Here is a 14,600-nt window from a genome sequence, read left to right as displayed (position 1 = left end):
GTTCATATTTTACCTCTATTAATAAGTAATTAATTAAAAAAGAAGCTGATGTTCCCATGATGGGCCGCTAAATATATGCAAGTGAAACTATTGGCATTAAAAAGAGATTTGACTGCAGTTGAGCAGTTATTTATATTATAGTAAATCATATAAGCTCCAGTTGAGATGAGCAATCTATTGTGTTAGGCACTGTACAGACATGCTGTAGGAGGTGCATCTAACCCCGACGAGCTCAGAGACGACGGAGACAAAGTGTGGACAGAGGGACAACCATAAAGAAAAGAAATCGTAACTCACCTCGGACACAAAGACAAGGGCTGAACCAGTCTTGGTTCAGAGAATGCAGATCCCCTGCCTCCCTGCTCTTCTTTTATTAAGTCGAGAGCCAGTCGACTCACAGTTCTGCCCTTAGATTTAGGTCTGGGTAAAACTGTTAAGTTAAATGTTTTATTTGCTGAAAACTGCTTGCCTCAGATAAGGGTTAGCCAAAACTATGGGAAAAAAATAAACTGAGAAAAAAAAAAATTAAAAGAAATATTTTGGAAAGCCAAAAGGTTTTGTTTTGATATTTCTAAACAAGGTTTCTCTTTTTGGTTTGAAACAAAGTCAATTTTAATTGAAATATAATGGACACAAACATAAAAACTAGCCCATTTTGTTAAACACCTAGGTGGTTTTGGGTTTTTTTTCCTTTCCATGTTCTCAGTTTGGTCAGCTAGCCAAATAAATCAGTTATTTGCACAACTGTAATTCTAATTAGAATATTGGGCCCTGGGGACTTGGGCTATATATTTCAATACAGTACATATTTATAATACCAAGTACCCTGCCTGGTACTCCATATATAATAATAGCAAGCAGTCCAGTGCACTGGGGAGATGAGGGCACTGGGGAAGACCCAGTGCCTTTTTAGCTCGTAACATTTTTATTTTCAGTTGCAGTAGTATTTTGGAGGGTATTGCTTACAAGATAAAATTTGCATTTATTTGAGCAACTCACAAATGGGATTCACTGCAAAGCTATCATTAAAGGGAAATAAAGCAGAAGGAGGAACAAAAGATACATTCTCAGCAAAGTCTGACATGTAGACGCTTTCAGAGATCCTTGTCGCCACAGGAAAAATGCCGTCTTCTCACTCTACCACCACCCCCCAAAATCCTGAAAAACAACCAGATAAGTACAGGGGCTGTTTGTAAAGTGCTGCAACTCAGACGCTGTTCAGCTGTATTGTCTATTTCCAGTGCTTCTACCTTACAAACAATTCAGCCATTTCTATGTGATCACTCCTATCTTGAAGCAGTCTCCTCTCATTCCAGTTCAAAACCACAGCGCCCATTTGCTGGGAACGACTTCCAAGGGGGGCTACGCTGGCATCGGGTATTCCTGATGTGCTGCTTGCTTGTATAGCTGTTGCCACTCTTGCTTGGTAGCTGGTAGGAACCGAAGGAGTCACTTTAATTTTGTCTGTATGTTAGTCTTCCTCTTCTTGCGCAGGGACGATGCTGGTTTGGGCTCTGCCCCAGTCCCAGTCAAAAGGCTCAGGTGTACATCCCATATGATCTTTCTGTAATGTAATGAAACGGAATTCTTCCTATGAACCCAGCTGGCTTGGTGAGTTAGCGGTGGAGAAAAATGCCTTTAGGATTGCTAGGCCTTGACTGCTAAGTCCTTGAAAATTAGGACTAGGTTTTCTAGTGGAGAACTCTTCAGCGTTCACTTCCCTTGACTGAAGAATCGTAACTGTAAAAAAAGCGCTAATGCCGGTCTTGATCCGATAGTCTAGTTGCAGAATGACAACCAAACAGGGAGCCATGGATAAAATGCAAGAAATGAGACTTGACCCAGCCCTGTCTGGCTGCCCACAGGTACTCTTTGGTGAGGTTAGCTTTGCGCACGTTTTTGAAAATTTCTTCTGACATCCGTGAAGACCTCGTGTCACTTTGTCCTTACCTCCAGAAGTCTGGGGCATTGCTGGACAAAGCGAGGGTCTGCTCCAAGCTGTCAGGTTTCTTTCTCCCTTCCATTACCTTCCAGCTACCCCATTTAATACTATCTGATGGTAGGTGCCCTGGGATTCAAGGTAAGTGGAAATGTGGTAGGAAAAAAAGGGTAGATGAGATGGGTGGGATTGGAGACTTGAGTAGGGGAGCTGAGAGTACGCTGTAGTATGTAGGAGGACGGGCAGACGTTTTCACTGAGTACATATGCATGTAGGGAGTAGGGAGCTGCCTTCATTAGTCTTCATTCGTTCAGGATTTCTGCTGTTGCATTTCGGCAGTCCTAGTAGTCAACCCTAATGCTCAGAATATTCCCGTGAGATTACTCGGTGCCCGTGAGACTTGCAGCCCCAACAAGAGAGGTGCAGGAACTCAGGTCCTCCCGCTGTTGCCGCCAGTGCCCTGGTGTAGAAAATTGTGGAGAAGTGAAATTTTTACCTCCGGTGGTTGCTGTTTTCTTTGTGCGCTGACTGCTACTGTACCAAGCAAAGGTTTGTCTAGACCAGAGCTCAGGGTTACTTATTATCCTCATAATCCATTTCCTTTTGCCAACAGCAGCGGCTTATGTGGATAAGTCAGAAGGGAATGCTCACATCACGGGTAGCCTCTTTTCTATGATCTTCATTAAGCTTTGGACCATTAGCTCAAGATGCGTGATTATTTTGTTTGTTCGAACAGCAAGACAAGCAGAGTCTCCTCTGCGTGTTTCTTTCAAGCAAACCAGCATGACTGAAAACTGGGAGCTTGCCAGAAAATGTTACGTGAAATAGTAGTGGCAGGTTCGTCTTGGTGTGGGCGGAGAGAGAGCTGTACCCTCTATTTTACTACTTCAAACACGCAGTGTCCATATGCCATAGTTGAGCTGGTTTATGGATGGAGTACGAGGGCTACTACTTGATCTACTTCGTGCAAACACCGTGCGAGTGCTGTAGATAGATAGTCTTATGGATACGAGTATCAGCTGTTGTTGCAGTCCAAACACACAGCATCAATATTCAGTACGCTATAGACAGTCCCGTTTTTCTCCTTTATATTTAGTGTTAGTACATAGAGCCAAATACTAAAAGGGGGGGTGGGGGGGTGGGTCACATGATTAAATTAATACCATTAATTATTTAGAAACAATCAAAGGAAATACAAGACATCTGGCTTTAAGCCCAAACAACTCATGGCACTGCTGTTGCCTTGTAACCTCATCAGCTCTTAGTCCAGTCATCTCTCTTCTTTCATTATGAACACAGGAGATGTCCCCCCCCTACCCCCGCTTCTTTCCTGCCTTATTTCTGGCAGCTTGGAACACAGATCACAAGACTGGACTATAGAATTGTCTGATTTTGTGTGTATAAACTCTGATTAGTTCTACGATGAAAAGGCATTCCCCCCCCCCCCCCATCCCCATGGTATACAATAGTGTTTGATTAGCAGTGTGTTGCAGCCATAGGTTGTGTTTTTCTCTTCATCTCGGTTTTGGGAACTAGCTGCTGTAGGAGGGAAAAACACTGTTGTTACTGCAGTCCTGAAAGTCATTAAACACACGTGTTACGGTAAACTGCGTACGACATACAGTGAGAGATGGTTCCTGTGCTGAAGAGTGGATGGTCTACGTAGGCAGAAAGGCTGGAGGAGAAATAGCGTCGCGGAGAATGGAAGCGCTTTGCCCGTGATTGTGCAAGAGGACTGACAGACCCAGTCCGCTGACCTTGGCATTCACCTTCCCCTGGCTGAGGCCAGTGGTCCGATCCTTTGTAGCCGTGGCCAGGTGTTTTCCATCGGAATGATTTTTCAGTGGAAACTCTTTTTTCTTGAAAGAAAAATTTTCATTGGGAATAACTGGTTTACCCAAGAAAAGTCAAAACAAGTATTTCCCAACTGCTGGTTCTGGAAGACTCTTCACTCTTTTTTTTTTTTTTTTTCTCCTCCTCCTTTTTCTACCTAGTCGATGGACATTTTCCATTTTGATTGTATGAGAGGTGAATTTTTGTCAAAACACCTTCCCATGGGGAAAAAAGACCCACTTGGCTGTTTTTTTTATTCCAACTGAGGAAAAGAACGTTTTGGGGGCTCTTGCCCCCCCCACATTTATATCTTCATGATAAGGTAGTTCCATTTTCTCTTCAGCTCAGTCTTTATTAGTATAGATGATTTAATACAATCTAAACATGCAGTCCTCATCTTCTGTAGGTAAATTAGTACATACAACTTCCTGAAATGGTTTTACCGTTATTGGGGCAAAGCAAAGTTTCTTGCTGATCATTAGGATTCCTCTTTTCTATGCAGTGGTGAGTGTGGACCCATTTTGATTACTAGCAGATGTATTGAAGTCATTCTCATTACGTCTACGTCTGTGGAGAGGCACTGACTTTCATTTTCTTACTTTAATTCAAAAAGCGTAGTTTTGCTGGCTGTTCGCTTAATGGTTGCTGAGAGTTGCTTTGAAGAACTCTTATTTTATGAAAAGGCATTGAAACGTCTGTTACAGTAAGGATCTCTAGACAGTCTTTACCTACTCTCGACTACTATTTTGAAGATGCACATTCCCAATTATCTGTGAAAAAGTATCGAAATATGCTTCCTTGGTTCTGAAAAGCTTACTTTAGACTACTGCTCTCTATTATTTGTAGTATTCCGTAGCCTACACTTGTCCTCAGAGAATGATGGCATCAGTTGAACATATTGGGTGTGATTTTTCAAAGTATGCAGTTATCCACATTTGGTTCCCACTGCATTCGATGTGTGTTAACACTACCTTCAACAAAGGCAGAGTTAGGCCCATGCAGAAGACTTCAAAAACCAAGAAATGAAACCCACCTCTTGCACCCTGGGCTATTTGCAGGCAAGAACATATGTTGCAAGTGCTTCTGCTGCTTTGCAGGGTGTTTGTTGAAGGGGCTTAGGCTGCTCTCCGAGTAATGGTGTAGTTCATTTCGATGCTATGATAGGTTTGTTTCTTTAATGTTGTCACTTTATCATATGTTTTCAAAGTATTGTATCTCTTGGAACTAAACTTAAACAAAATTTCTCTGTATCCAATAAACTAAAAAAACCTCTTACATTAAGCTCTTCCAAGGTTTTGTTTATTTGTTTCCTTATACTAAAGCCAGTACTTTTTATTTTGTTGTCCTCAGATGTAGTCATTATGTGCAGTTTGTTGTTTATGTAAAACTTATATTTTTCTTTTCCTTTTTCTTCTCTCCCTTTACTTTGCCTTTTCCTAACATCTACATCACGTGTTGATGGCAAGAGCAGCAGTGGTTGGCAGTTTTCCTCAGCTTCGCGAGAGAGAGAGATTTGGTTGGAATGAAACCTTGCTCGCCGTACAGCCTGCTTGAGATGCAGCATTGAAAGGTATTATCTCATTTTCTGTCTTGAAACCAAAGACGAAAACCACAAACAGGTAGAAATCTTGGTGCCAAACCACCTGTTGGTTCACAGCCGAAAAGCCCTTGGCAATACATTTCTCACTGTATCCAGCTGGAGCAGTTGCATGGCTGATACCCACAGTATCTGTCTGTACCTGCGAGTTTGGTAAAGTGGCTAATTCATCTGAGAAGATTTGGATTGATATTTAAGTAAAGTTAGCAGGGGAAAGAATTTTCTGGTCTCAGTCTTGCTTTTTGCCTAGAGTAGCAGACATCACTCGTGTAACTTGGTTCAGCATTGAAAATACCAATCCTGAAGTCACACGCTGTGCCTTATAGAGCAAAATGAGATTTGTTGAAACAGCTGTGTGTGGAGAGTCCGGATCTGCAATAGCATGATATCCTGGAGGTCAGAATTGAGGTGGATGGATGAAACTGTGAAGACAGAAGTTGTGAAATACCCTGCTAGTAGCATCAATACTTTGTCTTTTGAGAGTATTACAATTCAGAAAATCGCTTGAAATCAAGTTAAAATGCTATCCTCGGATTGCTACACATATGCTCCCTGTGACATGTGCATTACAGAAACAGCCACTGTGTGCTAATATGGCATTAAAATTTTGGACTCCACCCACAAAAATTAATAACACTCTTGAAATAAGAGTGATGTAGGATGCTGACACATTTAAGTCCATATGTTCTTGGACATGTGTCCTCCAGTGCATGAGAGAACTTGAAATCCCAGATACTCTTATTTTTCTTATTTCCTGTAAAGCCATGCTGGGAAAGTAGGAGAATGTAAGTGATGGCAGGCTGGCAGGCTTTGGCCTATGGATAGCTGTACAGTAGAGCCATATTTTATATTTTTACATGCTCTTATCTGTTCTGTTCTGTTAGCGGTACTAGTTGACTTCCATGGATTTGCATAAGCATAATTTAGAACAGATTTGGGCCACGCTATTTATATTTGTGCAGATTGCTTCATGTTTGTGAAACAATTATTTCCTGTGGATCTGTAGCATTGTCCAGCATTGTGCAATGCTTTCCTATGTATATACAACTGGTTAAAACACAAAATGTGTTTTGAAGCAACATGAGAAGGAACAGTAAAAGCTGCACAGTAACCGAGCTATAGTTGGCTGTCCATATAATGCCCAATTAATGTGGTTACTGCACTCTGAAACCTTTCCAAGGCTGAATAAGACATGCTGCGGCCTGGTAAAAGACACAATTTTTTCCCAAATTTTCTAAAGATTTCCGTTACAGATCCTACAGTGACATGAGAACACTGTAATCTGTATCTTTAGTAGCAGTAACAATGAAGGGTGTGAAGTATAACCCCAAAATCTGAAGGTGTGAATTCTAACCCATCAGCGAGCTGTATGTGAGAATTCTATACAGTAAAACCTAATTCTGTGCTGAAGAGGAACACTGTGAACTCCCAGCATAAAATAAAAGATTTTCTGTTCTCTGCTGCACTATCTTGAGCCAAACTTGGGATCTAAAAGCCAAGAGAGGTTCTTTCATCACCAGTCATAAAAATTGCTGTAAGTCAGATTGTCCCCTCAGGCTATATTTTGACAATGTAGTAAATCGAGCTTTGGGAACTTTCTACCAGATCGAGAACTCTGTCACCTCAAAACGCAAAGCGCGGATCTGTTATAAATTCATTCTTCTGATGCAGTTTTTAAAATATATTTTGATGTGTTGACTTTTACCAGCCAGCTCCATGCCTTATCTGATACCCTTTTTTCCCCGCTGCTAACATTAACACATATAAGGGCTGGCAGAAATGAGATCTTGTGCCCTCACATGATCCAGATGAAATTTGTACTGTGGAGTTATCCATTAGTGCAGTCTGTTAATGTCATTGATGATCAAGCACCATCGACTCGGTTACTCCCCTGTGTTTTGTTGTCTTCCTATTCTGCCCTTATTACTCAAGTCTAGACTGGAAGGTGGCACAGGCATCAGGAAGAGCAAAATTTGATCTGTATTCCAAGTGAGATCAGAAAATGCGTTGGATTTTGTACATGTGTATCAACACTTCGATTCAGTGAGCTGTGTTGAGAAGAGTGAAAAAAGCTAAGTCTTGTTTCTTGCACGAAATGAAGCCAGAGTGGTACAGGAAAAGTACACGGGCAAATTCCTTTTTGCCTAAACTCTAGAGAAGCTAAGGAATGGGCAAAGCTCCAGAGTTTTGATTTGAGAACGAGTTTGGCCAGTATGAAAATTTGTCTAAAATTCTTATTGTTTTCTTCTGCCCTCCTCCCCTTCGCTTTTCTGTGTTGTGTGATGAATTTATCATGCCCAGATTTTGCAACTGTAGCTTTGTGCTTAAAAGCCACATTGACACAATGAATGTCTTTACTAAATTATATTTCAGAATTCTTGCAGGGAGTTTGTAGTTTGGAAAGACAGAGCTGCTTGCAAAATTTTTAATTTCAGAAATGTTGTGTACTTGAACCTATATGATTTCCTTGATCGTGGTGGGCCAAGATGGTTCTCCGTCTGATGATTTTGGTCTCCTGGGAAGAAGAATAGAGGAAGAGGAGGGAAGAACTTTACAGTGAGATTGTTGATTCTACTATGTTTAAAACCTATTGTTTGCTGGAGTCTTGAGAAGTTTTCAATTTGTTTTCCTTCTCTCTCTAACCTGATTAATTTTAGGGGATATCCCCAGGGACATAATTTATAAGACAAATGAATTACATTAAAAATTGCTGTCATGGTATGAAACCCCTTGTTTATGGTAAATTTAATATGTTTCTGTATTCATTCCCTCTGTAGTGATCTACCAGTGATAGTTTGGTTTTTTTATTTTTCAGAAAATTTTGGGTGCATAGTGACTTATTGTCAGCATTAAAAACACTAAAAAATATAAATGAAAAAGGAGAAACGTTATTATAATTCAGTTGTAGTTAGCAAAAAGCTTCTGAAGGAGCACTAGCTGAGACATAGGGCTCTTTCCTTTGACTTTTTCTTCTTTAAAAACAGATTTATGTGGAGAAGAGTCAAATAATAACTAGTATACAAGTCTACTCACCAATTCTCAGCTTACTGTAAAATAAAAACATTAGCCCTCGAGAAGGGAGTTTTAGGAAGGAAAAGCACATATCATTTTCATTGCTGTGTTCAGGACTGTCCCATCTGCGGTGTTCGTATTAGTGAGGCTGTTTAACCTTTTGAAGCCCACGGATCTTTGTGCTGTCTTTTCATGCAGCCTTTGTTTTTTATATCCATGCATCCTACTGAGTTCAGTAAGATAATACACACAGTAAAACGTTTACCTTGGGCTTCCAAAGCTGCACACGCTTTTCTGAAGGATTAAAGAGGCACGAGGGATAGTTGCTGCTCCTGGTAAAAGCAGTAGGCGTTTTACTAACAACAAGAGCAGGAGTAAGTTTTCTGTAATTTCAGGCCAAAATAGAAGTTTGGAATTTATTTGGATTCCAAGATTTTCCAGCAGCATTGCAGCTAGGTGCTTATTCCCGAGGTCGGATAGTGACACTGAGTTTCCTTTTCCATCGAGAATGAAATGCAGAAAATAGCTTAAATGGAGATAAAACAAAGTACAGTGCATCTTCAACAATTTTTGTTTTGATTAGATGGAGTAATCCAAGGAAGGGAACTTCTTTCGTAAAAACGTTACTGAACGTAGCAAAACCTCCCAGCATGAGTTCAGCAGAATATCCAAGCCAGTGCTTAAAGTGAAGCTCGTGCTCCAGTGCTGCGCTGACGTGGAGCGCCTGTGCCCTGGCACGGGCTTTCCGACCCGACCGCGGCCAGGTCCCAGCGGCTCACCCACGCCCTGAGCAGGATTTGGGCAGGAGCTTTGGTTAACGGCAAGGAACTGCGGAGCTGGTAAATTTGCCTGAGGGGATGATAGCAGGGAAAGGGTGTTGTGCAGGGAACTTATTTTGAAAGACTGGATGCACTTTTTTTTTTAGTTTTCTATTTCCATCCTGTGTTCCCGGCTTTTCTAAAGGACTCCTAAGTAATTTCAAAATTAAATGACTTCACTAGCAGTTTTGTGGCCCTCATAAATATGATGAAGCCTGACTCTCTCTCTGTTTCACTTTTTCGTGAGGTGCTTAACAGTCTTATGGCATTTTAAAAATCTTCCTTCTACGTCAAGACAGCGTATTTCTTTAGTTAAAGATAAGGTTCAGAGGCAAAAATAAAATAGTTATTTATGTTAGGTCTGCACTAACTCTGACTTTTTTTTTTTTTTTTTTTTTTTTTTTTTGAGATGGTAAGTTATTTTCCTTTCTTTAGATGGATTATAGGGAATGCGGTGCTGTCCCACAGTCCCCAGCTTCAATTTTAAAATGGATCAAGTTCAGGTTCTGACATACTTGGCAGAGTACCATCATTTTTCTACCCCTCCCTCAATCTGGGCCATAATTGTGGATATCCTGTGGACTGCAGCCCAGAGACTGCCAGTACTGGGAGCATACGGAAGGGAAGAGATGATGGCAATAGCTTTGTAGCTTGACCTGACACTTGCATTGTTTCTCAGTCGCTAAGTGTGATGAGGGGAGCAGAGGGTTTGGCATGAACTGTTAAGAAACTGGTCATGATTTGGAGGAGCAATCTCCCCTACCTGACTCAGATGTTGTTTGCACTTTAAATTAAAAAAAAATATAAAAATAAGGGGTATTTTAAATAAAGAGAAAGAAAGCAAATAGATGGAGAAAGTCATACTCTAGGTAATTCCAGTGCTTACGATGAAGTTGCGCTGGGGATAGATATTAACCCCATAAAATCCCTGGGTCACAGACAGCCTTATGACAGACCCTGATAGCTTTGTGGAGACAGATTATGTCAAGCCCTCAAATTTGGAAATGTAGCAATTCCTCTGTAGTAAGATTGCAAATGAACACCCATTCGGAGATTGCCAACATTATCACAGTTTGTCAGGGTGATCTCACAGCCCACAAAGCGCCGTAAGAGATTGCTTTACAAGTTCTGAAAGATTAGAGTGTTGAAGTATGTGACACCGGAATGATGCTTTGATGCCTGGCTTTGTCAGTCAGCCAGACAAATAAATAATATCCAGTGTTTTTATTAGTGTAAAGCATAACAGGTAATGGAAATGTAAAGAGGAACGCTTTCTTGTTGCAGCTACATGGAGCACAGAAATGTAGGCTAAATGAAAATGGGATGTGTTAATGTCAAATCCTTCGAACAGGCAGTTGTATACCTGCGTGGGTCAGTAACTGCAGTGCAGCACTTATTGCTATTTCAGCAGGTAGTGGTTTAAAGCATTAGCATTATTGCATGGCTAAATGAAACGGCAAAAATAATTTGGCGGTCTTGGGTTTTGGTCATCTAGTGAAGCATGAAAACATATATTCCAGTAAATTAAGGATGGAGTTTTGGCTAGCAAGGAGCAAAGGGCCTGGACTGCAGAAACCATGTAACCATGGGTTCCTCTCTTGGCTTGGGAGAGAGCGCAACACAGGTGTGCAGTTAGGAAGTGGCATGGAAGTAAAAGGTAGGAGAGTATAAAATCCAGCAGTTCTTCCCTGGCAGGAATTGTGGAAAAGCTTTTGGGTAATATGGCATGCTCAGGGTTTTGTTATGAGTTTCAGGTACTTAAAACGTAAGAGATCAACGTGAGAATAATCTACAAACATGAAATTGGCGTTTGGGACTTTCTGTAACAACTGGACTTTGTAGGGTACCTTTTCCTAGATCCCTTCGACATTCAGCCCAGACTTCCACAAAGGATCTGTGGTCTGAAAACCATTTGTGGAGCCTCAGATGACAGCCATTCACACTGGTAAAGAGTTCCAAGCAAGGCAAATTTGTCAGTCTTTGTGCTTTGGTAGAAAATACTGGTATAATTTTGTATCTACCGGAGTTCCACCAAAGATTAGCCGTGGATCTGATTTGTGTCAATTTTCAGCCTTTAAACTTTGTGGAACAGAAGGTCTAAGATGCACATTTGTTGCACTCCTTCGTTCTTACAGAGCCATTAAGTTGTAGAAATCTAGGATCAGCTACAAGCTTCTGCATCTCTGATCTGCCTGTAGTTAGAAAACCACCATCATCTGCAGTTCTCTCCTACCTTGACGCCAAATCATTATTTGTCCTTGACCTTGGAGAGCTTTTGCCCCTATTTCTCCATCCTTACAAGCAACAGAGTACTCGTGGGTACCCAAGCATTAGTTGATGACTGCTTACGCAAACCTGGAGAAGCTTGGATGAAAGACCCTGTGTAAGGGCATAGAATTATTATGACTATTATTAACTGAATGCCTAAACCTAGACAACGTATTTGCACATGTAAGTAATTATGATGCACTTCAAGGCATTCTGTTTGTAATGCTTTGTAATGCTTTGCTCTCCATTTCCTACAAATCAAATTACTGAGGGATAGATTTGATTTCCACATCATTTTGAAAATATTTTCTTTTTCTTTTTTTAATTTCCTTTGTATTAATTTTTTTCAAAGTTCAAAACACAACCAACTGTGACTAAATGCATAAAACCAAACAAAAACCCCCTAAAGTATAACAAAATTAAAGACAGCCTAAGATGATATGCAGCAAACAATGTAAATCATACCTAACAAACATGGTTGTAATAATATACCTTATCCATGTCTGATCCACTAATAACAAATACTTATTCAGAGAACAAATAACTCATTCTTCTTCTTAGTGAGAGAGAGAGAGAGGCAAGCCCCAAATTCAAATTATATCTTACAGTCTAAACAAATATGAAAAACCTGCCAAATCTTCTTATAGAAATCCCAACAATCTTGTATTTTCTTTGTATCTTTTGGGAATAATGAGATTGGGAGGAGGGAGGAAAAAGGCCGGTTTTTACTGGGAATGTGTGGCCTGATCCTGTAGCTTTTCCCTGAGAAGTGCTTGCTGCCTTGTGTTGAAAGGTTTCTGTTGCAGGTACTGGATTCAGACCAAAACCTGAAAGCACAGCCTGGGGTTGTTTTTAATAATGCGGGATTTTTCCCTTCCCTCATGAGAAGTTTCTTCAGAAGTGTAAGGCTGACAAGCAAATTACAAGTGATACCTCTGGTCAGTTTATAAAGATTGCTACGAGAATAAAGACTCTTACTGGAAATTAATGAATGCTTTCCTCTCTGCGTCATGTCAAAAGAGGTTCTTGCCATCTTCTCATTTCCTTTCTGTTTAGAGAAATGATTATTGTTGGCTTAATGGAATAGCATCATCCTCCCCGTCCTACACTGCAGGTGTATCACCATCTTCCCCAGGCACCCGCACCCATCCCTGGGGTCGGTCCAGTTCAGTTTAGTTCTGGGCCGTGAGTTGCCGTCGGTGTGGTCGTTGGCACAAGTACTTCCCAAAGGGGAAAAAGGCAGACGTTCCGGTATCTTGCAAGCCGTGGTACACCTCACGTGCCGTGCAGTGCGTGTTTGTAGTTCGTGACCGGGTCCCTATTCAGCTGGCTCTGCTGCCAGCTTTCCCGCTTGCCCCTGTCAACGTGAGAGCAGTTCTGGCCTCATCGCCTGCTGGTGAGAACTCATGTCTAATGACGTTTAACGGAACTGTAGGAAATATTTGCCCTTTCTCACATCAGAGACTTTGGGGTAGAAAACACCCATGCATCTCGTGTCTCTTCTGTCGCCCTTGTTGCTCGTCGCTCCTCCGTTGCGGGCCACGCGTGTTGGGGTCAGAAGGGTCTCGGTCCTCTCCCTGTCCACGCTGGTGAAACCGCTGCCGTTGCGGGGGCTCTGTGTGTCTTTTGATATTGCCTTGAGGCCTCTTGTCGTTCGGCTCTGTGCCCCTTCCCCAGCCTTACGCCCTGTCCTTCACGGCGGCTTGGGATATATACATCAGAGAGGAGAGCGGGCAGCCCAGCCGCGATCAATGCCAGAATGACCCAAGCGGCTGATTTGTCTTGGAAACTTGAGGGGGTTTTCTTCTCTCTTCTCAATATCTGTATAAATACCTGAATTGTTTTGGAATCCGCTATTCTCCTTGCCTAGTCTGGGAGGATACAGTCATGAATTCTGCAATTTCCAGGTGATGCTTCTTGTCGTTATTATTACGTGGAGTTTAAAAAGCAGCATTGGCCGAGTCCAGGCTGCCTTTTGCAAAGACCCCCAGTCTAGTCCATACAGATAACATGTATACATAACGATAACAAATGGGAGATGAGTAGGATCACTAGAATGATGTAAGGTAAGGAGGCATTTTTAGAGCTTCTCATATTGCATTTTGCATCATGAACTTTCATTCAAATTTCTATTAACAGCAATTTGAATTTAAAACCAAAGCCATTGAGATTTCTTAATATCATAGCTGTGAAATATGCCTTAAAAATGTGAGCCAAGCATAGCTGGTACAACGTCATGTCCCAAAGTGTAAGATCCTAGATCACTGCTACTTAAATTGGTTTTTTATTGAGGAATACCTGGTTCCACCAACATGATTTCCAACAAAGATGGTTTCTTCCCAGGCTAAAAAATGGACTTTATTAGCTGGAGTGTAAAATGTAAGAGAGAAATGGCTGTACCAGCTGCAGAAACATAGATCCCAGCTTCAGATACAGACCAATCTCCTAGCAGTGGGCAAACAGCCTTCCTTCCCTCCTGAGTAGTACCAGGGAGAAAATCTTAATGCACTTTGTTTGTATTCTCTTTGAGATTCTTATTAAATGTCAGATACCAGGCCTTTTCCCTTATGCATCTGTATAAAATCCTGACAGGGGAAAGAAGGATTTGGGAAAAGGTAAGGATGTTTATAGGACATGTTCTGAGGGGCTATGGAGGGCAAATTGGCTTCTGTGGTAGATGAACTTAGGAAGGAGGTGGGGTAACAGGAGAAGAAAAAAGAGAAATTCATGTATAGGCAGAACCTCAAAGGTCAGAAATAGATAAGAATTTATCTTTATATATTCTTTCTTTCATAGCAAAATTATCTGCTTTATGAAGCAATGTCCTAGGTGTTTAACCTGTAGTGTTTTCATAAGAATGCATTTCCATTTCCAAAGAGACAAAGTGCCCAGAACATGGTTTAGGGAATGGAAAGAATGTATATCAGTTACATCTGAGTTGTATTTTCTCTGTATTGAAATGAAAATTAAATTACGATACTGGTGTCATTCTTTGATTAAGAGACCTGAAGCTACAGAATTAAGCTTATAGTGCCTGTGATTTAGTTGGGCTCTGCTTGAGTCAAGTTGGCCAAATCATCAGAGAAAAAGAGGGTCCTGAATTTAACCTTTTAACCTCTTGTTTCTATCATTG

The 14,600-nt window shown here is 41.2% G+C and overlaps 1 protein-coding gene across 7 annotated transcripts in view; it reads left to right on the top strand.

Moving 5' to 3' along the window:
* The window catches only part of ZBTB20 (zinc finger and BTB domain containing 20), a 512,829-nt gene that overhangs the window by 317,002 nt on the left and 181,227 nt on the right, over nucleotides 1-14,600 (top strand). For 6 of the 7 annotated variants that reach the window (XR_012651362.1, XM_075034361.1, XM_075034363.1 and 3 more), the window contains one exon: nucleotides 5,244-5,342. The gene's annotated coding sequence lies outside the window, so the exon portion shown is untranslated. Of the gene's footprint in view, nucleotides 1-3,612; nucleotides 4,095-5,243; nucleotides 5,343-14,600 lie in introns of those variants that run through there. The other variant, XM_075034366.1, reaches the window with a different exon arrangement.

This window comes from Buteo buteo, chromosome 8, assembly GCF_964188355.1.
Source record: "Buteo buteo chromosome 8, bButBut1.hap1.1, whole genome shotgun sequence".
Classification (NCBI taxonomy): domain Eukaryota; kingdom Metazoa; phylum Chordata; class Aves; order Accipitriformes; family Accipitridae; genus Buteo; species Buteo buteo.
Note: the sequence above shows the minus strand (reverse complement) of the source record. Positions and strands in the feature narration are given on the sequence as shown.